Here is a 20,041-nt window from a genome sequence, read left to right on the forward strand (position 1 = left end):
ACAGAAAATTATTTAAAAAAAAAAACAACTTGCATTGATATCCAAATAGATCATCATTCTTCGTTGGAATTTTTGTCAGTGCTTGAGCTACTTCCATGAAAAGGGTTATCTAGACGAATGTTTTGTTGATTGCATTGATTGTTTTCTCCTTCTTCAAGTTCCATCTACAAACATAAAAATAAAGTGTAATGAGTGTATCTACATTGGTGAGAAGAATGAAAATTAAAATAAATAATATACATCAATATAAATTGAAAAACAATGTACCATAGAAATAAATGAGTATTGAATTATACACATTCTTTCAATACTAAATCTCATGCCTTCTTTTAAAAACTCTTCTATTGGTGTAGTTCCACACTTTTTTTCATGCAAGTTCTATACCCCATAATAAATCATAGATTTAATATAAAGGAGTTTTTGAGTCTATTAATTTATAAAATCTGAGAAGTAAAACAACATTGATACTTACAAACTCCACAATTAATTTTTGATATGCCAACATATGCTCACAACCCATATTTAACTCAATGTCAATCAATTCTTCTGATGGCTCTTCTTTGTATGTTAGCACCTATTTGAAGACATTCAAGGATGGTTGCTGTAAAAAAACTTAAAATATAAAAAGATAAAATTTTAATTTGTTATAATCAAATATTAACAATTACTCACAAACTTTAATATCAACCCTTTTTTCCTTGTCATCCTGTTTTATGTGTTGAATGGGTTCTATTTTGTTTTCTTTTCTGCAAGGAAATACTTGAAAATTTAATATTTAATGCTAAATTATTTGTTTATATGTACCTAATAGAAAAAATCAATGATTACTTATATTTGAAGCACATTGTTGTTGAGATGGCTCTTCCTGTGATGCAATTATGTCCATTTCTTTGACCATCTACTTATTTTTTTTCGACATTCCTACTGACATGTTTCGGATATCATCTTATTTATCCTTTGTGATTTTCATAATATTCTTGAAAAAGTAATAAACTCTTTTTATATTGATATATGTAAACTAAATATAACAAAATTTATATTAATAAATGAATATACATATATTTCTAGAAAAACATTTTAATTAGGAATATTACTTTTTGAGTGATTCTTTTTTGTTGTTGTATGTTTTTGCTATTACAAGTCTGAGAGGTCTCAATGACCATTGCTCTAGAAACGATTCTTGTAGTTTTAATACAACTTGGTTCTTGGAATCATTGGATTGATTTTTGTATTGTAAGTGGAAAGTACGTTTATACATTCATTCCACTATATCCCTGATGGTTTTGTAAAAATTCCCCCCCCCCCCCTTCATAACCTCTAGCACCACCCCAAATGAGCTAAAGACCAATTCATCATCATTTACATGTTCTATAAAAAAAAATCTTAGAAAATCATTCTCTTCCTTCATTGTTGGTCCCGGTAGAACATTAAATATATGTGAATTAATATACTGTTTGAAACACATTAAATAATATTCTTAAGTATATTATTAATGAACATTCAAAAGAAAATAACTCATATTGAATAATATTTTTTCATTCACCTGATTCATCCTTCTATATTTTTTCCATCGGGATTTTACACTCTTCTTCACTTAGATCAGGAATAATCTTATCGAGATTCCTCATTTTGTGGCTCTGCATGACACACACTAACCAATAAGTATTAGTTAAAATTACATATGGTTCGAGAATATTAATTTTGTAAATAATTTACAAAGAAATTGCCTTTTCTACTTTTTAGATGTGCTATCTATTGTATATGTTTCTCGAAGATAATTTTTGGTTGTGAAATTGTGTTGAGAAACCAAGTCAACCAACTGTAGGTTCAAGTTGTCCCTCGAACGAGAGGGGGATCCCTCAAGTATTACGAGGATTTAATGTTTTTCACTATCACTTAACAACAATCTATGAAGTACAATGGCTAGATATTGGGGTTTTTGTATAGGGTGGTAATCCAAGTGGATATTGGTGGCCACCCGCAAATTCCACTTGGACCCCCACCATTGCTTCTTTCAGTTTTTCAGTTTCCTTAATTGTAGCACAATTTACTATTTTTAGCAATTTTTCGGGTCCTAAACTTCCGGAGCCGTTTTGAGGCCCTAAATGACATTTTTTTGGAAATCTACCGCCAGCGATTTTGTTTCTAAAATAGTCTTTTTTGTTGTATTCCTCGGAGAGATATTTCCAACGGGCTATCATGTGCGTCAAACGGAAATAATATGACCAAGTCGCGACCCCGGAAGTTGGCTGTCCAACTCACCCCAACGGGGCCCATAAACTCTTGGTGTTACATCTCCTCGGCTTAGGGTTTTGGTTGTTTAGGGTTTGCTCTTATTGTTCAATAATAAAAAGGCCCCTTGAACCTCATTGTAAGGTAGTTCAGAGGCATGTATCTGTCACATCTCTTCTCAGAGATAAGCTACCATCGCCCTAGCTGGTTTATTTCCATTCTTGTTTGTAAGCATATTTCAATATTTTACATTAATGAAATGAAGTATTATTTCCACTGCATCTCTATGTTTATGGTTATCTCTCTAATTTGTTGCGTTCCTGTTTAAATCTGGATTAGTGGTATCAGAGCGGTCTGCTTTTTTTTCTTTGTTTTTCTTTGCATGTCCCCAACGAGGTTGGGATATAAGGAGTTAGGGCTTGAACTGGTCGAACCTTTGCCAGACCAGCCTCACAAATCCCAACGGCCTCCCATGGCAGATGAAAAGAAAGACAAGGGGTAGGAGATCCTATCAAAATATTGCTCGAAGAAGCCCTTGAGTGATAAAGGAACGCAATGATGGACAACTTTGCCCAGATCCTTCAGCGGCTACCCAGGGGTGACGCATCGGCTTCCAATAGCTACTCTGGAAACGCCACACCATTTAAGGTACAAGTTAATTTTGAAATCCCCATATTTGAGGGTCAGATAGATGCAAATGCCGTCAATAAATGGTTAAATATGCTAGAGGGTTATTTTTCTGTTCATGATTTTTCCAGTCAGAAAAGATTATCTTCGCTCTTCTCAAAGCAGCCCCCCATGTCAAGGATTGGTGGGAAACCTACTGTGAGCAGAAGGATGAAAGTACAGGCTCACTATTTTCAGCCGCACCCACTTTGAATTCATTCTGAGATGCCATCAAGGAGCAGTACTACCCTGTCGGAAGTTATGAGGATCAATACATAAATTGGACCACGCTGCAGCAGGGAAGGGACCAAAACGTGCTAAAGTTTGCCAATATTTTCCATACCCTTCGCACAAAGTTGGGTATCAAGGATACAAAGCAGCATTTGGTACTTAAATACCGCGCCTACCTGCACAAGAACATCCAAGAAGAAATATAATTCCTGAACATCTCCTTGCTCAGCACGACATACTGATATGCCGTCAAGGTTGAGCAAAAGTTTAAACAGAAGAAGCGAGAATTTGGATCTGCGAATCCAAAGCAAGGGAAAGGTGCCCCCAAACCACAGAACAAAGGGCAAAGCCAAGGCAGGGCAACCCAAGATAACCCGCCAAAGCTGCAAGCAAAGTACAATGCCGCGAAGCCGAAAAAGGACACGGGAAAGTGGCGTGAGTTCCATAAGAGCTCCACTCACAACACAAGTGAGTGTTGGGCCAAGCAGTCACTGGTGGCCGAGCTAAAGGTTTCAGAATCAGATGCATGTTTCGACTCTGAGTCAGAACCCGACAAGGGGAATGACAAAGGGAAGCAGATTATCGATGCGGAGCCCAACACCACTGTTGCCACCACGAAGATCCGGAAGGAGGAACCCAAATATCCAGAGGAGAAGGAGCGTCTCTTCCACTCCCAGATGTGGGTAAAGGGATCCCCTCTACAGTTCATTATCGAAAGCGGGAGCCAAAAGAACCTCATTTCGGCAGAGGTTGTGAAGCAGCTAGGCTTACCTACCACAACACATCCACAACTGTACACCATTGGGTGGCTTCACCAAGGACGGGATCTTCGCGTGAGCCAGTAGTGTCGCCTTCCATACAACATCAAGCCCTTCACAAATGAGGTATTGTGTGACATTTCTCCCCTTGAATTTTGTGTTATATTATTAGGACAACCATACTTATGGAAGCAACATGCTGTGTATGAATCAAGGCCCCGTGCTGTTATTGTTACTTTGGGAAATAAGTTGTACAGGATACCAAAGGTAGCACCGCCTACTGCCATCTCTTTGGTTACTGCAAAACAATGCACTAAGCTCATTTCCAAAACTGGGAAATTTGTTTTCCTGATGATACACCCTCAAGGAAAGAAGAATACGGTGGCCACGACCTCCAGACAGGGCTCCTCCGCACAACATCTACAGATGGACAAGGTCGTGGAGGAGTAGGAGGACATCTTCACCTTCTCCGCAGGGGTTCCTCTGCACTGTTAGGTCAAGCACTCCATTGATCTGACCCCAGGTGTGCTACTTCCCAATGGACCAATCTATTGACACTCCATTCTGGAGAACGATGACATCAAGAGGCAGATTCAGGAGGTGCAGCAAAAAGGTCACATCCATACGATTTCATTGCCCTGTGGGAGCCCGATCGTGTTGGTACAGAAGAAGGATGGGACTTGGAGACTCTGTATTGACTATCGGGCGTTGAACAAGATCATTGTCCATAATAGGTACCCGATTCCATGGATTGATGACCTCCTGGACCAACTGAAGGGGGCAAAATATTTCAGCAAGATCGATTTGAAGTTAGGATATCACCAGGTACCAATCGAACCCTCCGATGTGTGGAAGACTACCTTCAAATCCAAGGAGGGCCTTTTCGAATGGTTGGTTATGCCTTTCTAATTGACGAATTCTCGTGCAACCTTCATGAGGCTAATGGATGACATCTTATGGCCATTCACCAACTCATTTGTAGTGGTATACTTGGATGACATCCTGTTCTTCAGCGAGAGTTGGGAAGAGAACCTCCACCACATCCGATAGGTTCTCCAAACATTGCGGCAACACAAGTTATGTGCGAATTTGGAGAAATGCACTTTTGGCATGACCCATGTTCAGTATTTGGGATACGTTATTGACGAAAAGGGGGTGCATGTGGATCCAGCCAAGATCCAAGTCATTCGGGATCGACCATCTCCAACCACTCTGACAGAGCTTCACAGCTTTTTAGGTCTTGCCAACTTCTACCATAGGTTTGTGTTGGGATTTTCTCATATCACTTGGCCCTTGAGTCAAGTCACCAAGGGAGGAGTGAAAGTAAAATTCTTTTGGTCTGAATCTCAACAAAATGCATTCACAGAGTTGAAAAACCGCCTCTGCTCGGCACCAGTGCTCGTATTACCAGACTTGCAACAACCATTTGAGGTCAAGATAGATGCCTCTGACTATGCCATTGGGGCAGTCCTTACTCAACACGGGCATCCAATGGCATATCATAGTGAGACACTTTCAGACACAGTCCAGAAGTATCCCACTTATGACAAAGAGATGTATTCCCTTGTGCAGGCCTGCTGACAATGGAAGCATTACATTTTGGGGAAGGAAACGGTCATCCACATAGACCATCGACCCCTGTAGTTCATACAGAACCAAGGGAAATTACAGAATGATCGCCATCAAAAGTGGTCCACATACCTGCAACAATTCCATTTGAATATCAAGTATAAGAAGGGCAACACCAATAATGTTGCAGATTACCTCATTCAACCACCGATCATGGCGTTAACCACCGTGCTCAACTCTTGTGGGCACGAGACTTCTGATTGGCCATTTCTCTACAAAAGAAACCCAAAATTCAGCCACACATACTAGACACTCTTGGAGGGTCAGCATGTTCCATATTTTCACCTCCAAGATGCCCTATTATGCCACTTGGGTCACCTTTGTGTTCCTTCAAGTGAGCGTGCCAAGATGATTTGGGAAGCACACTACAGTCGAGCTAATGGGCATTTCGGGGTGGATAAAACGATGGCAGTACTGCAGAAGTATTTCTGTTGGTCGAATCTTCGACAGGATGTCGAGAAGTACATCAGATCATGCACTGCCTGCACCATTGCCAAACCGACCATCAAGAAGCAAGGCCTCTATACCCCGCTGCCTACCCCTAGTCGACCTTGGGAATCCATCTCCATGGATTACATGTCAGGCCTTCCTTCCACTAAGCATGGAAATGACTGTGTTTTTGTGGTCATCGACAGGTTCTCGAAGATGGCCATTATGGTGGCCTGCAAGAAGAATATCACAACAGAAGCCACCGCTAAACTCTTCTTTGAACGAGTGTGGGTACACTTTGGGATCCCACAGTCTATCATCTCAGATCGGGTAGCAAGTTCCTCAATACATTTTGGTCCAGTCTCTGGTCGATGCTGGACACCAAACTCACTAAGTCCACAACCTTCCGTCCTCAAACTGATGGCCAGATAGAGGTTGTCAACAGGATGATCGTACACATTTTGCACATGTACAACTCAAAGCATCCATGCACATGGGACGAGAGCCTCCCCTATGTTCAGTACAACTACAATTAGGCTCTCCATAGCTCGACTGGCCACAACCCTCTTTAGGTGGGCTTGGGATTCCAACCACTATGTCCCATTGATGTGGCCATGCCATTTGCAGCTACTCACATAGATTCGGCTCATGTCCAGTCCGAAACAGATAAGGCAAACAACTTCATTGAGCACATCCAACATATTCGCCAGTAGGTCCATGACATTCTGGAGATATCAAATGCCAAGTACAAGCAGTGACATGATCAACATTGGGTGCCACACTAGTTTCAGGTGGGCAACAAAGTCTGGTTGCATTTGCAAAAGGAAAACCTTACCGGAGCCTATCGGAAAATCAAACCACTCCTATATGGTCCTTACACCATTACCAAGGTTGTGGGAGACAATGCATTTGAGCTGAGTATTCCCCCATTCCTTGGCCTGCACCCAGTGTTCAATGTGGATCGCCTTCAGCCATACTTTCCACCATTAATAGACACATCCAACATCGCAGAACAATGCACACCCATAGAGTTAAATCATCCAACATCGCAGAACAACGCACACCCACAAAGTTAAATCCAAATTGCATGAAACAAGCTGCAACTGATTGGATCATGGACACACAGATCAAGCACACTCGCCAGTAGAATATTCAATTGTATCGAGTTGTCAAAGTAGGCCAACTCCTTCACCAGGGACCAAGTTCAGCAGAAGTTCCCTCATCTCATGGAGGAACTCAACACAATGGGGACCATTTCTTCCTAAGGGGGGAGGAATGATCCAGGTGGATATTGGTGGCCACTTGCAAATTCCACTTGGACCCCCACCATTGCTTCTTTCAGTTTATTAGTTTCCTTAATTGTAGCATAGTTTACTATTTTTAGCATTTTTTCGGGTCCTAAACTTCTAGAGCTATTTTGAGGCCCTAAACGACGTTTTTTGGAAATCTACCACTAGTTATTTTGTTTTTAAAATCATCTTTATTGTCGTAGTCCTCGGAGAGATTTTTCCAATGGGCTATCATGCGCGTCAAACAGAGATAATATGACCAAGTCACGACCTCGGGAAGTTGGTTGTCCAACTCACCCCAATGGGGCCCATAAACTCTTGGTGTTACATCTCCTCATGTTAGGGTTTTGGTTGTTTAGGCTTTGCTCTTATTGTTCAATAATAAAAAGGCCCTTGAGCCTCATTGTAAGGCAGTTCAGAGGCATGTAGTTGCCACATCTCTTCTCAGAGATAAGCTACCATCACCCTAGATGGTTTATTTCCATTCCTGTTTGTAAGCATATTTCAGTATTTTACATTAATGAAATGAAGTATTATTTCCGCTGCATCTCTGTGTTTATGGTTATCTCTGTAATTTGTTGTGTTCCTGTTTAAATCTGAATCGGGTGGTTAGTTTGAGTTTCCAATTCTCGCTTAACAAATAAAGCCCTCTCTTATAGAGGCCTTATCAAAGTGCCAACTTTCAACTATGACAGAGTAACATAGTTTGAAAGATGGTGATAAAGGAACGAAGAAGAAACTAGACAATTAAATATCCTCCTTGAATATCTAATCATATAACAAGAGTAGAAACATATAGATAAACCTCTATGGTGGGCGAAAAAACATCCAAGTATAGCATAGAAGCAACAATTTAATGATTTATGGGTGACCAATTAAACAAATTGTTCAATCCTTTACACAATATAGAAAATAACTTTGTAGAGGGACGTCAGGGAGGCTGATACTCAACCTAGCCCTTCCCAATGTCCTATACTACCTCAAATATATGCAGAAACATATTATGAAATCACTGTTAAGCACAAACACAACAAACAATATCTATCATTAACTAAATCCAAAACCCTTTTATTAAAAAAACTCTGAAATATTCAAGCTTTACAAAAATTACAAGTGTTTATGGGCCCAAAAGCCAACCCTTGCTTCTTTCAAATGAAACAATATATAAGAAATATAATAATAATTTTGTTTTAATTTCTCGGAAATAAATTCTATTAATTAGTTTAAAATAAAACAATCTTGAATAATTCACAAAATAATTGGAACAACTGAAGTTTCGATTATGAAATCAGCTCAACTGTGCATTGATCCCTCCCTTGAAATATGTAAACTATCTTTTGTCTGCTAAGTGTATTTGGAACCTTCAATGCTAGAATTGACCAATGATTCTCTGACTTGATATTGGGCCTGGAAAAGTTGGATATGGTTGCCACCTATGCTAATCCTCTACCTTGAAATATGAAGTAGTTGAATATTCTGTTAATCGTCCTTAAATATGGCAATATCTATCACCTCTTCTCTAGTTGTTCCTTTATTCTATTTTGGAGGAGTAATTTTTGTCACTACTGAGTTACCAAATCTCTGCATTTGACATTTTCACATTTTATTCATGATATCACTTTTCCTTCCCTTTTGACTTTGCAGGCTTTAATGCGAATGATTGACCTCATGAAAAATTGTGAATTTTAATGAATGGACAAATTCTTTCTCCAAACATTCCTCGCCCCTTTCAGCATGTTGAATCTTGATTGTAAGTTCGATCCTAAATAAATACTTTAATGATCCACTTGATTTTAGGCACTTGAGAGTTTGTGAAATTTGTATAAATAAATTGGGCTTGGCATTCTTCTACATCCTTTTGCCTAGATTGACCATTATGTTGTTGAAAAGAAAAGGATACTTCTTTTTCAGCACCATAGATAAGATCATAACCTTCCAGGAGATTAAAATTTGAAGCTGCACATATAACCTTTAAAGTGACACCTATTTCTGCAAAACAATTTCTACATCTTTCATATGTAGTCTAGAAACCTTTTTGAGATGATAACAAATGAGAAAAATAAATGCAACTATCTCATAAAGTCTATTTAATAGCTCTGGGCTGATATTTCTTCTAAATTTCTGCATAACATTGTCTTTGGAAACTTTATTTTTATGTGGTCACAATTCAACAAGTAAGAGATTTTCTCCAAGCTCCAAAGTTGGATGTCATAATAATGACTCTATTTGAGAAGTTAATTGTGTGACCTTGTCCATCCATATGTCCACCATCATCAAGTATTTAAAGCAAAATGTTGGGGACTGAATTGTATGCCTTTTCAACTTCATCAAAAGTAACAATACAATGACATCTCTTTATGGGTTTTGTTAGTTTCCTCCATATTTCACATACATTTTTTAAAACAACGACTCTAATTACAATTGCAAGGAATGTTGCAATTGACCTTCCATATATTACAACAAGAATCCCAAGGACAAATACTGTCTTTTGACCATTTACTGTAAGCATTCCACAAGTTGTTGTAGGACCCCCTACATTTTCATTTGAGAGCAACAATTCCCAACACCCAAAATTACAACAAGATAAATTGCAACCCTGCAAATAATACAAGATAATGTTGGAGTGGTTGCACATCTCAATACAGTCAGCTTCAGTCCCTTTCCATCTCTATTCGTAAGTTCTATCTAATTCCCTCAAGGCCAGTGGCCAAAGCTCATCAAGACATTGTCCTTCAACCTGAGTACTATGATTTGTTTCCCACAAAGGTGTGGCAAGTAAAAAGTTTGGTTGCAGTATGGTTTTGAAAATCAAAATGTTGGACAACTACATCTTCACCACAACTATAAAATATATGGGTATTTGTAGGCGCTTTCAATGTGCTTCCTCACTATACATCTTGGAACTCCAACATTGAATCCCTTTGCTATTAAAATGATGTCCATTCTTATAAACATTGACCTATCCTTGCAACATTCTTGGTAAAATTGTCCTGAGGTAAGTTCCCGATTTCTGCAAATAAGTGAACCATTTTCTTCACAATATTGTTGTCCTTTATATAAGCTTATCTAATCTAGATTCTCCTCTTTAATTACCTTTTTTTCCATGAGAGCAACCTTTAATGAAGCCGAAAAATGACTCTTGAGTCCCATAACTTGGGGCAAAAGAATTTGAATCAATGGAATTTACTTTGTAAGGCCACAAGGACTTCCATACACTATGTAATGAATTAGTTCACATCTGACATCCACTAGTGCATCAAAAAGTTGATATGAGTTCAAACAAGAAATAGATGCAAGACCAATAGACAAGAAGCAAGGGTGGAAACTAGGATCCCATGGCTTAGTCTTAGCAGGGATGCAAAATAATCCAAAACCTGTACATGAATCTCTTTGAAAGTCAAACAAGAAACTAGTAAACCAAAAACAACATTATGCAATATTATAATATGCAATTTTATCATAGAATGGAAGAGGCTTATCTATAAGCACCACAGGCTCATAGTTTGGTTTGCCAAAAAAATTATTGATTGTATTTGCTGAAGAATATGTCAATGCCTGCATTTATTGCACATATTATCCTCTTGAATTGATCTAAAATATTCATAAACCTCACCTTCCTCTTCACTGAGTTTATTCCACAATTCCTCGAGCATTTTGCTGATCTCGCTATCCTTATCAGGATGCAACGCCTTCAGGTTGCTCAACGAAAAAAAAGTTATAATGACTCTTATTTGACTTTGGATGATTAGGATCCCTCCTTTATATTGGTTTCTTTTTCTTATTTCGGTAAATATTGTTTCTCGTAGCCAAACTCCCCATTAATAACTCCTGTTACATATTGTTCAACTGAAGATCTGAGATCAACTCCAACAATTAGCGAGGGAAAAATTCTCTTCTTTCGCTTCTTGACATATGGTTTCTTTTTGTATAAACCAATATGGGTAGCTCCAAACTGATAATTAAGGAACATGACTTATGGTAGACAAAGGAGCTACAAAAAGAACACCTTTTCTTACCATCATGAAATATTTTTAGTGAATGCTCTGCGTTGAAGATTTTTGCATTTTTGTTTCTATTTGGACATTATGAAAACCACAAGTGAAATGCAAAAGGGGGTCATGAAGGTAAATGGTTTTCAACTGGGGGGATGCATAATTCGTATAACGTTTCCACATATGAAAAGGAAGTTTGGGGATAATAATAAATTATGGAGGTCCTATCCATATTAAACTTCGATCACACCTAGAGGGCTGCAATGAAACAACCATTAAGTTCACAACTATGACAAAATTTTGACATGTATTTCCTTTGAAATTAACAAATGTGTAGTTACTTCAACCTGTTAGCAATGCTACCATTTTCTGTGTAAAGTGGCACTTTGACTCACATTTGTTTGCATTTAGCATTGGCATGAGCACTTGACTAGCTGGAAACTCATGGATTTCCCCTTTGGCGCTTAGCGATTCTTCTCAACACATGGCATTGAACTCTTTTAAACCCCCAAAAACTTGGACTTATGGATCTTTGCAACCTGGGTGTTGTCTTGACTTGGATTTTAACACTTGAGATTCAATGTGGAAAAGAGAAGCTCTTGTGGTGTTACATAGATGTTACCTTTCTTTTTAATGAATGGGAATAATCCTACATTGATGCATATCGTTGGCATGATATTGCTTATATGTGTCAATAGTTCCAACCATCCTTGATGCATAATGCACTCATTTTAAACATTATGGGTTTCTCTTCCTTGTTGACGCTTGGTATTGTTGAGTGTTTCCCTTGCTTGTGATGCTCGATGCTGCTAAATAGTTGGTGGACTTAGTCATTGGTTCAACTTTGGTGTTGAAATAAAATTTTAGATTGGGTGACAAGCCCAATAATTTTTTTACAAATTTTAATATTTTAAATAAACCAATTTAACAAAAATATATAATGATATATTTTTATAAAATTAAATTTATTTAAAATTAAAACCATTACAAAATGAAAAATAATTCTAAAAATATGAACCTGAGATCATTAAAATACTTCTTCAAACCAAATTTATCACCCAAGATCGAAATTTTAGACAAAACTAAAAAAAAAATTGCATATGCCCGAGAGTTGGCTAGGAAACAAACTGACAATTTTGAAAAAACTATAGAAATTCTGCAAATTCTCTACAAATCTACCTCTTAGACCACTGTAAAAAATCTGACTGTATATTAACCTGATAATGCAATATAACCAAAGCAAAATACTATAACCTACATCTACTATCAAAGTTTTCTTTGTGGAAGCTTAAAGATTGAGCAAGATTGATCTGAACACATATAACCAGAAGAAGAAGAGTCAACATCCAAGACACATGAAAATACTTTGGGGAAAGCCTCAGCTAAAAACCCCACTATCTGTGTTATCATACAAGATGGAAATACATAGAGATTATACAAAGCCTTAGCTCTCATAGCTATCCAACTCTTAATACAGTCCTCATAGATGCTCACAGGCAATCCTAGCTTCTCACAAGCCTTCTCCTCTACCCTCCAAGCTCCTATTTCCTTGTGCTGTTCCTAGTGGATGATTCTCACCTCACCAAGTGGAACACTGCTCTAACACACTGTCAGAATTGCACAATCCTAAGGAACCTTACCTTGACTGCATGTATGAGTTTCCTTTATAGAAAAACACATGCAACTGATAGTACAATGTCCTTGACATTTAGCTTAATTGGGTCTTTCTCAGAATAGACGTGCATGAGTTTTTGATGAGGGAATCTTCAGTTAACTGGAGTACACTAGTTGAGTGCATGCATGCATCAAATGAGTGATAACTCACAATTAGTTCCTCAAACAGTTTGGAACTAATTTAACTAGACTTAACTCAGTAAACTGAGCTAACTAATTACAACTCAAATATAACTCAATCTTATCTCCTTAATTTAAGGGATAACTCTTGCATGACTTCAGAAAGACTTCTAACTTGAATTTCTCCAACTAATTAATCTATAATGAATTAATTAATTATTTCCAAGTAGCTAGTGAGACTAAATTCGATTTTAATTCACAATTTTAATTCAAGGACAAATTAAAATTGGAATATTCTTGTTGCCACATTTCAATGCTCCCTCTCAACAGGAAAGGGATTATCTGCCACCCCAATCCTGTCTCTGTGGAACTCAAATTTACACTTTGACAATGCCTTTGTCAAAATGTCAGCATCTTGCTCCTCTATCGAAATATACTGCAGCAACATAATCCTCCTCGCTACACAGTCTCTGAGATGATGATACCGGATGTCAATGTGCTTGGACCTATCATGAAATACTGGATTCTCAGAGAGTTTGATACAACTTTGATTATCACAATAGATCATAGTTGGATGCATCCTCTAATCAAACAAACCAACTAGGATTTTCCGCATCCAGATGGCCTAACTTGCAGCCATGTATTTAGCCTCTGCCGAGTTGAGTGCAACTGACCTATGTTTCCTGTTGAACCAAGAAACCGCTGCTGACCCAAGGTTGAAAATCCCTCCTGATGTGCTCTTCCAATTTGATGGACTCCCTACCCAATCTGCATCAGTGAAGCCCTGTAACTTCACTCCCTCTGTCCGTCTGTGCCATAATCCATACTAAGATGTGCCTCTAAGGTATCTCAATACATGCTTTGCCACCTTCCAAAACATTTTGGTAGGCTAAACCATCGCTTGACTCAGCGAGTTCCCCGCATAGCACAAATCTGGTCTTGTGTTCACTAAGTACATCAGTGAACCCACTAGCTGCCTGTACACAGTAACCTCCACTACTTCTCCTGAAGTAACATCCTCCTTCCTCTAGTTACCAGCTAGAGGATTCCGCATGGGCTTGCACTTCTCCATGTGGAATCTCCTCAGTATCTCATTGGCATACTTTCCCTGAGACACAAATAACTCCCCATCCTTCTGCCACACTTCCATGCCAAGGAAGTAATGCATGAGACCCATGTCTTTCATCTTGAATTCTCTTGCAAGGTCCTCCTTGCAAGACACGATCAACTAATCATCACCAGTCAATATGAGATTATCAACATAAAGTACAATGATCAACAACTTACCTTTCACCACGATGTTGTACAGGTTCGCATCTGCTTCACTCTTTGTGAAGCCCAACCCAGTGAAGTAGTTGTCTATCCTAGTGTACCAAAATGAGGTGCTTGGTTCAGCCCATACAACGATCTCTTGAGTCAGCACATATGTGACTCATGATCGAAGGTCTCAAAACCTTCCGACTACTATGTGTACACCTCCTCCTCAATCTTGCCATTGAGGAATGCAGTCTTCACATCCATCTGATGGATCTTCCAACCCATCTATGCTGATAGTGCCAACATAGATCTGATAGATGAGTACCTTGCGACATGAGAAAAATTCTCATCATAGTCAGTCCCCTCGACCTATGAAAAGCCAGGAGCAACAAATCTTGCCTTATGCTTCTCCACTCTACCATCAACAACTTGCTTTACCTTGTAAAGCCAACAAGAACTCACAACTGACTTGTTCTCCGGTCTTGGAACCACGTCCCAAGCACTGTTACGAACTATGGAGTCATACTCCTCCATCATAGCATCAACCCAAATTGGTTGTTGCACTGCTTCCTCAAAGGAATATGGCTCGGTCTCAACACATTCCCCAACAAGGGCCATGTATCCAGTGTACCTCTCAGGTGACCTCCTCTGTCTGCGCTGAGAAAATGGTGCTACCACATTCTCTCTTGCATCCTCCAACAATCTGTCATCGTCTCTTGTGTGCTTCCGTCCATCACTAGAAGATGCTGCTTGAGTGGATGTCTCCACTCCTGGAACCTATGCATGCAGTTGCTCCGCATCAGTCTGAGGCTCCTCCTCCTTAGGAGCCAACAGTTCCTCCACAGCCTGTAGTTGGATCTTCCTCTCAAGGGAAAATCGCATGGCCTTCTGCTCATCAAACTTGATATCTTTGTGAACCGCTGTCCTCCGACTGGTAGGCAAATACACCTGATAGTTGTGAGGTGTATCAGTGTACCCCACAAGTATCCCCAACTCTGCTATCGGCTCAAGCTTCTTCCGTGCATCCTATGTCACATGGAAATATACCGATGAGAAAAAGATCCTAAAGTGACCCACATCTGGTCTCTTATCGGAGAAGCTTCCTATAGTGTTTTCATCCCAAGTATGCGATGCGGGCTTTTATTATGAAAATAGACCACTATGTTGCATGCCTCAACCCACAAGTGAAGTGCTAGGCCTTGGTCATGAAACATCGCCTGTGCTGCCCCTACAATAGTTTTGTTCTTCCTCTCGGACACCCCATTTTGCTATGGGTTATGAGGTGCCGTAAACTCTCGTTTAATTCCTTCCACTGCACAGAAGTCCTTAAACTCTTGAGACACATATTCTCCACTGTTGTCGCTTCTCAAGGCCTTGATCTTCTTCCCTGATTCTTTCTCGACCAAATCTTTGAACTCACAAAACTTTGTGAAGGTTTGGTCCTTATTCTGCATGAAATAAATCTAGCATTTACAAGAATAATCATCAATGAAAATCACATAACACCTTTACTTTGCAGTGGATGTTGTCGAGAATGGTCCACGCACATCAGTATGAACTCTCTCTAAGATATACTTTGCTCGACTGTCTCGATCATGAAAGGAAGAATTAGTGTACTTTCCCAAGGCACAACCTTTTCATGTGTCAACTTGCTCAATTTTACCTTTGGGAAGTCCTATAGATATCTGTTGCATTATCTTCAAAGCCCCATGATGCAAATGGCCCAACAGCCTGTGCCACAACTCACCAATGTCTTGGCTTTGCACCAATTCTGCTTTCATACTCAATGTTGAACAATCATCTACCTCTGGTTTATAGAGATTCTTCACCCGAATCCCTATCCTCTTGGTCTGACCCGTGGCTATGTGTCTTAGGAACACCTTTCCTTTACTGAAGACAACATCGTAGCCTTTGTCCTCCAACATCGCGATTGATACCAAGTTCTTCTTTAGTTCAGGCACATACATCACATTTGTCAAGGTGAGAGGAGCTCCATGCTCCCTCTGAGAAGCAACTGTGCCCACTCCTGAAACACTATACCTTTCGTCGTCACCCATCTCTATGCGCATCTTGAGGTCTTTCTCCTCCAAGGCACTGAACAAAATTTTATCACCGGTCATGTGGAATGAGGCTCCACTATCAAGATACCAGACATAACCCATCATCGATGACACCATGCATGCGATGAGGGTAAAGTCCATTTCAAACTAAGAGGCTAATGCCTCACCTTCTCATCCTTCTGAGGATCCCTTCTTAGACTTCTTTGATGGGAAATTAGTCACAGAATGTACCATCTCAAATGAAGTATGATATGAATTCGATTTGCACCTGCAACCCCAAACTTCAAACTTCGAATTGTCTTCTCAGTATAGGTTTATGAAGCTCCAATAAACTTGGCTCTCATACCATGTAGAAATTCTGCAAATTCTCTACAAATCTACCTCTTAGAACACTGTAGAAAATCTGATTGTAGATTAACCCGATAATGCAATATAACCAAAGCAAAATACTGTAACCTACTTCTACTATCAAAGTTTGCTTTGTGGAAGCTTAAATATTGAGCAAGATCAAGCTAAACACATATAACCAGAAGAAGAAGAATCAATCATCCAAGACACATGAAAATACCTTGGGGAAAGCCTCAACTAAAAACCCCACTATCTGTATTAGCATACAAGGTGGAAATACATAGGGATTATACAAAACCTTAGCTCTTACAGCTAGCCAGCTCTCAGTACAATCCTTAGAGATGCTCATAGGCAATCCTGGCTTCTCACAAGCCTTCTCCTCTGCCCTCCAAGCTCCTATTTCCTTGCATTGTTCCTAGTGGATGATTCTCACCTCACCAAGTGGAATACTGCTCTAACACACTGTTAGAACTGCGTAATCCTCAAGGAACCTTACCTTGACTGCATGCATGAGTTTCCTTTATAGGAAAACACATGCAACTGATAGTACACTATCTTTGACATTTAACTCAACTGGGTCTTTCTTAGAATAGACATGCATTAGTTTCTGATGAGGGAATCTTCAGTTAAATGGAGTACATTGGTTGAGTGCATGCATGCATCAACTGACTGATAACTCACAATTAGTTCTTCAAACAATTTGGAACTAATTTAACTGGACTTAACTCACTAAACTGAGCTAACTAATTACAACTCAAATACAATTCAATCTTATCTCCTTAATTTAAGGGATAAGTCTTGCATGACTTTAGAAAGACTTCTAACCTGAATTTCTCCAACTAATTAATCCATAATGAATTAATTAATTATTTCCAAGTAGCTAGTGAGACTAAATTCGATTTTAATTCACAATTTTAATTCAAGGACAAATTAAAATTGGAATATTCTTGTTGCCACATTGCAGCAAAATCATTGTAGCATTTCTTGGAAAATAAAATGTTACAACATAGGCTCCAACTTGGGACTGCTTCCCCCTGTGGGACACAGAGAATTGTAGACCTTTTCCTTTCTGTTGGGTTAGTGGAGTCATGCCAAACCTTCAATCATTGTAACTCAACTTGTAATCTTCCATCTGACACATAACTTGAAAACTATAACCTCTACAAACTCAAACTGATTTATAAAATTTTCTCCAGTGCTTTTCTATTGGGATATGGAGTCATCAATCGACAATCACCTATAATCTTGGTGTAAAATATGAAACCACATATTTCAATCTGCAAAATAAGCTTAGTTGTGCCTAACTCCTTAGGCTATGAAGCAAGATTCCAAAGCAACACATTTTACCCATTATTCAAAATATTGCAACTTATATTATTCAATCTATACAATCCACATAATGCACACAGAAATTGCTGAAGCATATCAATACCCAAATGATTTACTGCACACTAAAATCTGAAAGTAAACTTATTCAATCCCACACACTTGTATACCAAGCTTCTCCATTGAGATATGGAGTCATTATTAAACTGATCTAATGCTCATAATACAAACTGAAATTGCTGATATATACTAAAGCATTAAAATCCAATTGATCTACTTCACACACTTTGTTGGAAAATCAAAGATATTATATTAGGGTTTGATCCCCCAATCTTGATAATTAATTCTGAGTGTGTTGGCTTCTTTTACTCTTTTATTATCTTATCTTTCATCAAGCAATTATACATACATGAAGATCACAAACCAAGAGACACAAGATATAGGCACATGCCAGGGAAAAAGCCCCCTCGAGGGGAAAACCTAGTCAATCTATTTCTTCCTTTCAATAGTATTCTTTGAGACTCTTCACTCTAGACCAAGACCAAACTTTCCATCCACACCATGTCAGCCTCCAAGATCTTCAACTTCTTTCCAGAAACTTCGACTATGCAACAGATCCTAGCATCATGCAACTTCCGACAACAACAAAACCTTAGGAGACTTCAATCTCCTAAACTAAAACATGAAATAGAGAGAGAGAGAGAGAGAGAGAGAGAGAGAGAGAGGTACCAAAACTTCTATTTTCCTCTTCTATAGAGACTCCCCCAAACTCGCATTTCTTTCCTCCTTCCAGCAGTAGACTTTGCATCCCCAACACTTCCCAGAAGATATCGAATTGCTTGTGAGAGTGATGCTTCCAAATGACTTTGACTTCCTTCTTTATATAGCCTTCTAGTGGGTCGAATGAGGGTCTTGTTGTAGCGGCTACAAACGCCCTCCAAAATTTTGCCTTAGCTTCATTTTGGAGCCTGCCTACCAACCATCCTCAGCAGCATGTCTTGCACCGTCAAGCATATAGGCTTCAACTATTTCTTAGTGTCTTGTCGGCCTGTGCATGTCAGTTTGCTTCACTCCCCTCACAGGCTATTTTTCCAGATTTAGACCATGTGCTGGCCAAGAAGCTCCCCCAGAAAATTGTACAATTCTGGAGGGGAACCATCCTTCCCTCTAGAAATTGCGCAAATCAGCTAGTCAACCTGCTGAGCTTAAGAATTGCACAAATCAGTCTGTCTGGCTTCCCTCAGAAAATTGCACAATTCTGGAGGGGAACCAACCTTCCCTCCATAAATTGCACAAATCATCATGGCAGTCTACTGGGCTCCAGAATTGTGCAGAGCAGTCAGGCAGTCTTCCTCCAAAAAACTGCACAATTTGACCCAACACTGCTGTTGAGCCCAGAAATTGCGCAATTCTACGAAGCAGTCACCTATTGACCCCAGAAATTGTGCAATCCCTCTGGGACAACTAGCCCAGCTCAGCCCAGGAACTGCACAAATTTTCATCCTAGGCTCACAGATTGGTGCATGTGCCTTCAGGTTGCCCAGTTCCCTCAGGGACTGAGCAAAGCTGATTTCAATGCATGGACTGCTTTTCCCAAGGCAACATGAAAAGGAATCCATAGATTTAGGGATCTATTCTTAGAAGATGGAGGTTACATGCAAATCTCATTTTATAAAACTCTTACCAAGTGTCGCTTTTTCCTAGATTTGTGGCATGTGCATCATAACCTCGATCTTGCCAAAACTTATGAACTAGATGTTGCAGAGCTCATTCCTCACATCGATCTTGCAGTTGTGACATCCCACATTGCATCCAGGAGTCTTCGACACTTTCAGCTTAGCTGTTTAAGGGTAAGTCTTCTTTTCATGTCTTGCGCTGCATTTTTGTCGCTTTTTGTGTTTCGCTTTGTGTGAGTGTTGTCTTCTTGATTTTAGTGAGGGCTTGCTGTCATTTTGATGTATGTTAGCTTGTAGAAGCACCATTTCATTTTTCGTTCGCATCTCACTGTTGTCGCATGCATGCCATTTTTT

Source organism: Pinus tabuliformis, chromosome 6 (assembly GCF_031772625.1).
Source record: "Pinus tabuliformis cultivar Carrire ecotype Pingquan chromosome 6, CPIR1, whole genome shotgun sequence".
Classification (NCBI taxonomy): Eukaryota; Viridiplantae; Streptophyta; class Pinopsida; order Pinales; family Pinaceae; genus Pinus; species Pinus tabuliformis.